The sequence below is a fragment of the Syngnathus floridae genome, unplaced genomic scaffold (genome assembly GCF_059516105.1).
Source record: "Syngnathus floridae isolate MCC-2025c unplaced genomic scaffold, RoL_Sflo_1.0 HiC_scaffold_110, whole genome shotgun sequence".
Taxonomy (NCBI): domain Eukaryota; kingdom Metazoa; phylum Chordata; class Actinopteri; order Syngnathiformes; family Syngnathidae; genus Syngnathus; species Syngnathus floridae.
The window spans coordinates 62,501-74,410 of NW_028284138.1; positions in this window are offsets into that span (position 1 = coordinate 62,501).

Consider the following 11,910-nt stretch of genomic DNA (forward strand, 5'->3'; position numbering starts at 1 on the left):
TGTGGGTGGGGGGGAAGGACGGCTGCCGGGAGCAGACAGCCGTCCCCGGGTGGGGTGTACAGTCCTTCCACCGCGGCCGCCGGGAGCAGACGGCCGTCGAGCGATTCTGCCATTGTTCCTAGGACTTTGTACATTTTAAAGACCCTCCGCGCGGGCCGCTGATCCCGCTCGGTCGCTCCGGCCTGTGTTTAAGGAGGCGGCCGGTCCTCCCATTCTGCCAGTGTTCCTTGGACTTTGAATATTTCAAAGTCTTTTCGCTCCGGGCTAGGGCGGGTGAGGTCGTCTCGAACCACGTGCCTGAAGGCCGCCTCGCGCCGGATGCAGGCCCCGCTCTGTCGTGCGGTGTGACCGTCCAACGCGGGCATCGCTAGATTAGCCGTGGCCACGATCCTTCCACACCGCGAGCCTTTCGCCCTCGGCCGGTGTCGGTCAACGTGTGGGGTGGGGGGGAAGGACGGCTGCCGGGAGCAGACAGCCGTCCCCGGGTGGGGTGTACAGTCCCTTCACCGCGGCCGCCGGGAGCAGACGGCCGTCGAGCGATTCTGCCATTGTCCCTAGGACTTTGTACATTTCAAAGACCCTGCGCGCGGGCCGCTGATCCCGCTCGGTCGCTCCGGCCTGTGTTTAAGGAGGCGGCCGGTCCTCCCATTCTGCCAGTGTTCCTTGGACTTTGAAAAGTCTTTCCGCTCCGGGCTAGGGCGGGTGAGGTCGTCTCGAACCACGTGCCTGAAGGCCGCCTCGCGCCGGATGCAGGCCCCGCTCTGTCGTGCGGTGTGACCGTCCAACGCGGGCATCGCTAGATTAGCCGTGGCCACGATCCTTCCACACCGCGAGCCTTTCGCCCTCGGCTGATGTTCAACCAACGTGTGGGGAGGGGGTTATGGACGGCTGCCGGGAGCAGACAGCCGTCCCCGGGAGGGGAGACTTCACGGCGGCCGCCGGGAGCAGACGGCCGTCGAGAGATTCTGCCAGTGTTCCTTGGACTTTGACTATTTCAAAGTCTTTCCGCTCCGGGCTAGGGCGGGTGAGGTCGTCTCGAACCACGTGCCTGAAGGCCGCCTCGCGCCGGATGCAGGCCCCGCTCTGTCGTGCGGTGTGACCGTCCGACGCGGGCATCGCTAGATTAGCCGTGGCCACGATCCTTCCACACCGCGAGCCTTTCGCCCTCGGCCGGTGTTCGCTCAACGCGCGGGCCGCTGATCCCGCTCCATCTCTCCGGCCTGTGTTTAAGGAGGCGGCCGGTCCTCCCATTCTGCCAGTGTTCCTTGGACTTTGAAAATTTCAAAGTCTTTCCGCTCCGGGCTAGGGCGGGTGAGGTCGTCTCGAGCCACGTGCCTGAAGGCCGCCTCGCGCCGGATGCAGGCCCCGCTCTGTCGTGCGGTGTGACCGTCCAACGCGGGCATCGCTAGATTAGCCGTGGCCACGATCCTTCCACACCGCGAGCCTTTCGCCCTCGGCTGGTGTTCGTCCAACGTGTGGGGAGGGGGTTAAGGACGGCTGCCGGGAGCAGACAGCCGTCCCCGGGAGGGGAGACTTCACGGCGGCCGCCGGGAGCAGACGGCCGTCGAGAGATTCTGCCAGCGTTCCTTGTACTTTGAATATTTCACAGCCGTGCTCGCACTTAGGAAATTTTCGAGCGCTGTGGCACTTAGACATTTTTCGTCAAGCGTGGCACTTAGAAATTTTTCGTCAAGAGAGGCACTTAGACATTTTTCGTCAAGAGTGACACTTAGAAAATTTTTCACTCTCTTTGTGCCTTCCAGGGTGCTGTGCAACCCTGCGTGTTGTGTTCCCACCGAGCAAGGGGCGCTGCTGGCGGCCATGACCAAGCGCTCGGCACCGGGCCCTTTCATTTTGTGGGGTAAATTATGCGCCCCCCATGCTCGTTCTGACTATATTTTGCGAAAGGGGGGTAAATCGTTGATGAGTACGCTGACTAGGGGGACCATTTAGCGTACTCTGGCGCACCTGAAGACCAAAGTTGGTACTGCACCCTCCCCCTGGTACCCCAGCCCCTGGTACCTAAAGAGGGAGAGGCCGAATTTTCGCTTTTTGGGGCCGACCGAGGGAACCAGCCGAGGCGGACACTTTTCGGCTCAAGAGCCGTTGGCACTTAGAAAAAATTCGCACAAGTTGGCAGGGCTACCAGGGGAAGAGGCCGAATTTTCGCTTTTGAAGGCCGACCGCGGGAACCAGCCGAGGCGGACACTTTTCGGCTCAAGAGCCGTTGGCACTTAGAAAATATTTGCCAAACTTGGCTTGACTTCCAGGAGAAGAGGCCGAATTTTCACTTTTGGTGGCCGACCTGGGGAACCAGCCGAGGCGGACACTTTTCGGCTCAAGAGCCGTTGGCACTTAGAAAATATTTGCCAAACTTGGCTTGACTTCCAGGAGAAGAGGCCGAATTTTCACTTTTGGTGGCCGTTATGGGGAACCAGCCGAGGCGGACACTTTTCGGCTCAAGAGCCGTTGGCACTTAGAAAATATTTGCCAAACATGGCTTGACTTCCAGGAGAAGAGGCCGAATTTTCACTTTTGGTGGCCGTTATGGGGAACCAGCCGAGGCGGACACTTTACGCTGGTTGAGTCGTTGGCACTTAGAAAATATTTGCCAAACTTGGCTTGACTTCCAGGAGAAGAGGCCGAATTTTCACTTTTGGTGGCCGACCTGGGGAACCAGCCGAGGCGGACACTTTACGCTGGTTGAGTCGTTGGCACTTAGAAAATATCTGCCAAACTTGGCTTGACTTCCAGGAGAAGAGGCCGAATTTTCACTTTTGGTGACCGACCTGGGGAACCAGCCGAGGCGGACACTTTACGCTGGTTGAGTCGTTGGCACTTAGAAAATATTTGCCAAACTTGGCTTGACTTCCAGGAGAAGAGGCCGAATTTTCACTTTTGGTGGCCGACCTGGGGAACCAGCCGAGGCGGACACTTTACGCTGGTTGAGTCGTTGGCACTTAGAAAATATTCGCCAAACTTGGCAAGACTTCCAGGAGAAGAGGCCGAATTTTCACTTTTGGTGGCCGACCTGGGGAACCAGCCGAGGCGGACACTTTACGCTGGTTGAGTCGTTGGCACTTAGAAAATATTTGCCAAACTTGGCTTGACTTCCAGGAGAAGAGGCCGAATTTTCACTTTTCATGGCCGTTATGGGGAACCAGCCGAGGCGGACACTTTGCGCTGGTTGAGTCGTTGGCACTTAGAAAATATTTGCCAAACTTGGCTTGACTTCCAGGAGAAGAGGCCGAATTTTCACTTTTGGTGGCCGTTATGGGGAACCAGCCGAGGCGGACACTTTAGGCTGGTTGAGTCGTTGGCACTCAGAAAATATTCGCCAAACTTGGCCAGACTTCCAGGAGAAGAGGCCGAATTTTCACTTTTGGTGACCGACCTGGGGAACCAGCCGAGGCGGACACTTTACGCTGGTTGAGTCGTTGGCACTTAGAAAATATTTGCCAAACTTGGCTTGACTTCCAGGAGAAGAGGCCGAATTTTCACTTTTGGTGGCCGACCTGGGGAACCAGCCGAGGCGGACACTTTACGCTGGTTGAGTCGTTGGCACTTAGAAAATATTCGCCAAACTTGGCAAGACTTCCAGGAGAAGAGGCCGAATTTTCACTTTTGGTGGCCGACCTGGGGAACCAGCCGAGGCGGACACTTTACGCTGGTTGAGTCGTTGGCACTTAGAAAATATTTGCCAAACTTGGCTTGACTTCCAGGAGAAGAGGCCGAATTTTCACTTTTCATGGCCGTTATGGGGAACCAGCCGAGGCGGACACTTTGCGCTGGTTGAGTCGTTGGCACTTAGAAAATATTTGCCAAACTTGGCTTGACTTCCAGGAGAAGAGGCCGAATTTTCACTTTTGGTGGCCGTTATGGGGAACCAGCCGAGGCGGACACTTTAGGCTGGTTGAGTCGTTGGCACTCAGAAAATATTCGCCAAACTTGGCCAGACTTCCAGGAGAAGAGGCCGAATTTTCACTTGTGGTACCCGACCTGGGGAACCAGCCGAGGCGGACACTTTAGGCTGGTTGAGTCGTTGGCACTTAGAAAATATTCGCCAAACTTGGCCAGACTTCCAGGAGAAGAGGCCGAATTTTCACTTGTTCTGGCCGTTATGGGGAACCAGCCGAGGCGGACACTTTACGCTGGTTGAGTCGTTGGCACTTAGAAAATATTCGCCAAACTTGGCCAGACTTCCAGGAGAAGAGGCCGAATTTTCACTTGTTCTGGCCGTTATGGGGAACCAGCCGAGGCGGACACTTTACGGCTGTTGAGTCGTTGGCACTTAGAAAATATTCGCCAAACTTGGCCAGACTTCCAGGAGAAGAGGCCGAATTTTCACTTGTTCTGGCCGACCTGGGGAACCAGACGAGGCGGACACATCACCCCGCAAGTGACGTTGGCACTTTGAAAATATTCGCCAAACTTGGCCAGACTTCCAGGAGAAGAGGCCGAATTTTCACTTGTTCTGGCCGACCTGGGGAACCAGACGAGGCGGACACATCACCCCGCAAGTGCCGTTGGCACTTTGAAAATATTCGCCAAACTTGGCCAGACTTCCAGGAGAAGAGGCCGAATTTTCACTTGTTCTGGCCGACCTGGGGAACCAGACGAGGCGGACACATCACCCCGCAAGTGCCGTTGGCACTTAGAAAATATTCGCCAAACTTGGCCGGACTTCCAGGAGAAGAGGCCGAATTTTCACTTTTTCTGGCCGACCTGGGGAACCAGACGAGGCGGACACATCACCCCGCAAGTGCCGTTGGCACTTTGAAAATATTCGAAACTTCCATCAAACACACATCGGCTTTTTCGCCGTCGCTGTCCGGCCTGGGCACCATCGTGGCTCGGACAGTTCGTGTGCCAGCTTCCGTTGGCACTTAGAACATTTTTCAAAATAAAAATAAACAGTCCTGCACATACGTGCCGACTATATTTTGCGAAAGGGGAGTAAACCGATGAGTACACTAACTAGGGGGACCAACAGACCGTAGTGGTCTCCCCTGGTACCTAAATGCATACCCCTGGTACCTCAGCGACTACCCCTGGTACCTAAATGCGTTCCCCTGGTACCTCAGAGAGGCCGAATTATTACATTCCGTGGCCGAACTAGGGAACCGGACGAGGCGGACACTTTTCCGGGAGAGACCCGATGGCACTTAGAAAATATTCGCCAAAGTTCGTCGGACTTCCAGAGCAAGAGGCCGAATTTTCACATTATGTGGCCGAACTAGGGAACCGGACGAGGCGGACACTTTTCCGGGAGAGACCCGATGGCACTTAGAAAATATTCGCTCAAGTTGGCAGGACTTCCAGAGCAAGAGGCCGAATTTTCACATTATGTGGCCGAACTAGGGAACCGGCCGAGTCGGACACTTTTCCGGGAGAGACCCGATGGCACTTAGAAAATATTCGCTCAAGTTGGCAGGACTTCCAGAGCAAGAGGCCGAATTTTCACATTATGTGGCCGAACTAGGGAACCGGACGAGTCGGACACTTTTCCGGGAGAGACCCGATGGCACTTAGAAAATATTCGCTCAAGTTGGCAGGACTTCCAGAGCAAGAGGCCGAATTTTCACTTTTTCTGGCCGACTCGGGGAACCAGCCGAGTCGGACACTTTTCCGGGCAAGACCCGATGGCACTTAGAAAATATTCGCTCAAGTTGGCAGGACTTCCAGGCGAAGAGGCCGAATTTTCACTTTTTCTGGCCGACTCGGGGAACCAGCCGAGTCGGACACTTTTCCGGGCAAGACCCGATGGCACTTAGAAAATATTCGCTCAAGTTGGCAGGACTTCCAGAGCAAGAGGCCGAATTTTCACATTATGTGGCCGAACTAGGGAACCAGCCGAGTCGGACACTTTTCCGGGCAAGACCCGATGGCACTTAGAAAATATTCGCTCAAGTTGGCAGGACTTCCAGAGCAAGAGGCCGAATTTTCACATTCCGTGGCCGAACTAGGGAACCGGACGAGGCGGACACTTTTCCGGGAGAGACCCGATGGCACTTAGAAAATATTCGCTCAAGTTGGCAGGACTTCCAGAGCAAGAGGCCGAATTTTCGCTCGTTCTGGCCGACTCGGGGAACCAGCCGAGTCGGACACTTTTCCGGGCAAGACCCGATGGCACTTAGAAAATATTCGCTCAAGTTGGCAGGACTTCCAGGCGAAGAGGCTGAATTTTCACTTTTTCTGGCCGACTCGGGGAACCAGCCGAGTCGGACACTTTTCCGGGCAAGACCCGATGGCACTTAGAAAATATTCGCTCAAGTTGGCAGGACTTCCAGAGCAAGAGGCCGAATTTTCGCTCGTTCGGGCCGACTCGGGGAACCAGCCGAGTCGGACACTTTTCCGGGCAAGACCCGATGGCACTTAGAAAATATTCGCTCAAGTTGGCAGGACTTCCAGGCGAAGAGGCTGAATTTTCACTTTTTCTGGCCGACTCGGGGAACCAGCCGAGTCGGACACTTTTCCGGGCAAGACCCGATGGCACTTAGAAAATATTCGCTCAAGTTGGCAGGACTTCCAGAGCAAGAGGCCGAATTTTCGCTCGTTCGGGCCGACTCGGGGAACCAGCCGAGTCGGACACTTTTCCGGGCAAGACCCGATGGCACTTAGAAAATATTCGCTCAAGTTGGCAGGACTTCCAGAGCAAGAGGCCGAATTTTCACATTATGTGGCCGAACTAGGGAACCAGCCGAGTCGGACACTTTTCCGGGCAAGACCCGATGGCACTTAGAAAATATTCGCTCAAGTTGGCAGGACTTCCAGAGCAAGAGGCCGAATTTTCGCTCGTTCGGGCCGACTCGGGGAACCAGACGAGTCGGACACTTTTCCGGGCAAGACCCGATGGCACTTAGAAAATATTCGCTCAAGTTGGCAGGACTTCCAGAGCAAGAGGCCGAATTTTCACATTATGTGGCCGAACTAGGGAACCGGACGGGTCGGACACTTTTCCGGGCAAGAGCCGATGGCACTTAGAAAATATTCGCTCAAGTTGGCAGGACTTCCAGAGCAAGAGGCCGAATTTTCGCTCGTTCGGGCCGACTCGGGGAACCAGCCGAGTCGGACACTTTTCCGGGCAAGACCCGATGGCACTTAGAAAATATTCGCTCAAGTTGGCAGGACTTCCAGAGCAAGAGGCCGAATTTTCGCTCGTTCGGGCCGACTCGGGGAACCAGCCGAGTCGGACACTTTTCCGGGCAAGACCCGATGGCACTTAGAAAATATTCGCTCAAGTTGGCAGGACTTCCAGAGCAAGAGGCCGAATTTTCGCTCGTTCGGGCCGACTCGGGGAACCAGCCGAGTCGGACACTTTTCCGGGCAAGACCCGATGGCACTTAGAAAATATTCGCTCAAGTTGGCAGGACTTCCAGGCGAAGAGGCCGAATTTTCGCTCGTTCGGGCCGACTCGGGGAACCAGCCGAGTCGGACACTTTTCCGGGCAAGACCCGATGGCACTTAGAAAATATTCGCTCAAGTTGGCAGGACTTCCAGAGCGAGAGGCCGAATTTTCGCTCGTTCGGGACGACTCGGGGAACCAGCCGAGTCGGACACTTTTCCGGGCAAGACCCGATGGCACTTAGAAAATATTCGCTCAAGTTGGCAGGACTTCCAGAGCAAGAGGCCGAATTTTCGCTCGTTCGGGCCGACTCGGGGAACCAGCCGAGTCGGACACTTTTCCGGGCAAGACCCGATGGCACTTAGAAAATATTCGCTCAAGTTGGCAGGACTTCCAGGCGAAGAGGCCGAATTTTCGCTCGTTCGGGCCGACTCGGGGAACCAGCCGAGTCGGACACTTTTCCGGGCAAGACCCGATGGCACTTAGAAAATATTCGCTCAAGTTGGCAGGACTTCCAGAGCGAGAGGCCGAATTTTCGCTCGTTCGGGACGACTCGGGGAACCAGCCGAGTCGGACACTTTTCCGGGCAAGACCCGATGGCACTTAGAAAATATTCGCTCAAGTTGGCAGGACTTCCAGAGCAAGAGGCCGAATTTTCACATTATGTGGCCGAACTAGGGAACCAGCCGAGTCGGACACTTTTCCGGGCAAGACCCGATGGCACTTAGAAAATATTCGCTCAAGTTGGCAGGACTTCCAGAGCAAGAGGCCGAATTTTCGCTCGTTCGGGCCGACTCGGGGAACCAGCCGAGTCGGACACTTTTCCGGGCAAGACCCGATGGCACTTAGAAAATATTCGCTCAAGTTGGCAGGACTTCCAGAGCAAGAGGCCGAATTTTCGCTCGTTCGGGCCGACTCGGGGAACCAGCCGAGTCGGACACTTTTCCGGGCAAGACCCGATGGCACTTAGAAAATATTCGCTCAAGTTGGCAGGACTTCCAGAGCAAGAGGCCGAATTTTCACATTATGTGGCCGAACTAGGGAACCGGCCGAGTCGGACACTTTTCCGGGCAAGACCCGATGGCACTTAGAAAATATTCGCTCAAGTTGGCAGGACTTCCAGAGCAAGAGGCCGAATTTTCGCTCGTTCGGGCCGACTCGGGGAACCAGCCGAGTCGGACACTTTTCCGGGCAAGACCCGATGGCACTTAGAAAATATTCGCTCAAGTTGGCAGGACTTCCAGAGCAAGAGGCCGAATTTTCACATTCCGTGGCCGACTCGGGGAACCAGCCGAGTCGGACACTTTTCCGGGCAAGACCCGATGGCACTTAGAAAATATTCGCTCAAGTTGGCAGGACTTCCAGAGCAAGAGGCCGAATTTTCGCTCGTTCGGGCCGACTCGGGGAACCAGCCGAGTCGGACACTTTTCCGGGCAAGACCCGATGGCACTTAGAAAATATTCGCTCAAGTTGGCAGGACTTCCAGAGCAAGAGGCCGAATTTTCACATTATGTGGCCGAACTAGGGAACCGGACGGGTCGGACACTTTTCCGGGCAAGAGCCGATGGCACTTAGAAAATATTCGCTCAAGTTGGCAGGACTTCCAGAGCAAGAGGCCGAATTTTCGCTCGTTCGGGCCGACTCGGGGAACCAGCCGAGTCGGACACTTTTCCGGGCAAGACCCGATGGCACTTAGAAAATATTCGCTCAAGTTGGCAGGACTTCCAGAGCAAGAGGCCGAATTTTCGCTCGTTCGGGCCGACTCGGGGAACCAGCCGAGTCGGACACTTTTCCGGGCAAGACCCGATGGCACTTAGAAAATATTCGCTCAAGTTGGCAGGACTTCCAGAGCAAGAGGCCGAATTTTCACTCGTTCGGGCCGACTCGGGGAACCAGCCGAGTCGGACACGTTACGGCCGAACACCCGTTGGCACTTAGAAAATATTCGCCAAAGTTCGTCGGACTTCCAGAGCAAGAGGCCGAATTTTCGCTCGTTCGGGCCGACTCGGGGAACCAGCCGAGTCGGACACTTTTCCGGGCAAGCCCCGATGGCACTTAGAAAATATTCGCTCAAGTTGGCAGGACTTCCAGAGCAAGAGGCCGAATTTTCGCTCGTTCGGGCCGACTCGGGGAACCAGCCGAGTCGGACACTTTTCCGGGCAAGACCCGATGGCACTTAGAAAATATTCGCTCAAGTTGGCAGGACTTCCAGAGCAAGAGGCCGAATTTTCGCTCGTTCGGGCCGACTCGGGGAACCAGCCGAGTCGGACACTTTTCCGGGCAAGACCCGATGGCACTTAGAAAATATTCGCTCAAGTTGGCAGGACTTCCAGGCGAAGAGGCCGAATTTTCGCTCGTTCGGGCCGACTCGGGGAACCAGCCGAGTCGGACACTTTTCCGGGCAAGACCCGATGGCACTTAGAAAATATTCGCTCAAGTTGGCAGGACTTCCAGAGCAAGAGGCCGAATTTTCACTCGTTCGGGCCGACTCGGGGAACCAGCCGAGTCGGACACGTTACGGCCGAACACCCGTTGGCACTTAGAAAATATTCGCCAAAGTTCGTCGGACTTCCAGAGCAAGAGGCCGAATTTTCGCTCGTTCGGGCCGACTCGGGGAACCAGCCGAGTCGGACACTTTTCCGGGCAAGCCCCGATGGCACTTAGAAAATATTCGCTCAAGTTGGCAGGACTTCCAGAGCAAGAGGCCGAATTTTCGCTCGTTCGGGCCGACTCGGGGAACCAGCCGAGTCGGACACTTTTCCGGGCAAGACCCGATGGCACTTAGAAAATATTCGCTCAAGTTGGCGGGACTTCCAGAGCGAGAGGCCGAATTTTCGCTCGTTCGGGCCGACTCGGGGAACCAGCCGAGTCGGACACTTTTCCGGGCAAGACCCGATGGCACTTAGAAAATATTCGCTCAAGTTGGCAGGACTTCCAGAGCAAGAGGCCGAATTTTCGCTCGTTCGGGCCGACTCGGGGAACCAGCCGAGTCGGACACGTTACGGCCGAACAGCCGTTGGCACTTTGAAAATATTCGCTCAAGTTGGCAGGACTTCCAGAGCAAGAGGCCGAATTTTCACTCGTTCGGGCCGACTCGGGGAACCAGCCGAGTCGGACACGTTACGGCCGAACAGCCGTTGGCACTTTGAAAATATTCGCTCAAGTTGGCAGGACTTCCAGAGCAAGAGGCCGAATTTTCACTCGTTCGGGCCGACTCGGGGAACCAGCCGAGTCGGACACGTTACGGCCGAACACCCGTTGGCACTTAGAAAATATTCGCTCAAGTTGGCAGATCTTCCAGAGCAAGAGGCCGAATTTTCGCTCGTTCGGGCCGACCGGAGGAACCAGCCGAGTCGGACACATTACGGTGTAACACCCGTTGGCACTTAGAAAATATTCGCCAAAGTTCGTTGGACCTCCAGGCGAAGAGGCCGAATTTTCGCTCCTTCGGGCCGACTCGGGGAACCAGCCGAGTCGGACACATTACGGCCGAACACCCGTTGGCACTTAGAAAATATTCGCCCAAGTCGGCCGGACTTCCAGGCGAAGAGGCCGAATTTTCGCTCGTTCGGGCCGACCGGAGGAACCAGCCGAGTCGGACACATTACGGTGTAACACCCGTTGGCACTTAGAAAATATTCGCCAAAGTTCGTCGGACCTCCAGAGCAAGAGGCCGAATTTTCACTTTTTCTGGCCGACCGGAGGAACCAGCCGCGTCGGACACATTACGGTGTAACACCCGTTGGCACTTAGAAAATATTCGCCAAAGTTCGTCGGACCTCCAGAGCGAGAGGCCGAATTTTCACTTTTTCTGGCCGACCGGAGAACCAGCCGAGGCGGACACATCGCGCCGCTTTTGCCGTTGGCATATTCGAAACTTCCAGAATCGGCTTTTTCGCCGTCGCTGTCCGGCCTGGGCACCATCGTGGCTCGGACACGTCGTGTGCCAGCGTCCGCTGGCACTTAGAAAATTTTTCAAAATAAAAATAAACAGTCCTGCACATACGTGCCCACTATATTTTGCGAAAGGGGAGTAAACCGTCGATGAGTACGCTGACTAGTGGGACCAACCATCGCGCTCTGGCGCACCTGAAGACCAAAGTTGGTACTGCACCCTACCCCTGGTACCCAAACGGGGTAGAGGCCGATTTTTCGCTTTTGGCGGCCGACCTAGGGAACCAGAAGAGGCGGACACTTTTCCGAGCAAGTGCCGATGGCACTTCCAGAGCGAGAGGCCGAATAATCGTAATTTGTGGCCGACTTGGGAACCAGCGAATGCGGATAGGAAGTGGAGCGGGTCCCGCCGGCTGGTCCGCGGGCCAATTGCGGTCCCGCGAGTTAGCGATCGCGGTCCGGAATTCTAGCCGACTTGGGAACCAGCGAAGGCGGATAGGAAGTCAAGCGGGTCCCGCTGGCTGGTCCGCGGGCCATTTAGGGTCCCGCGAGTTAGCGATCGCGGTCCGGAATTCTAGCCGACTTGGGAACCAGCGAAGGCGGATAGGAAGTGGAGCGGGTCCCGCCGGCTGGTCCGCGGGCCAATTGCGGTCCCGCGAGTTAGCGATCGC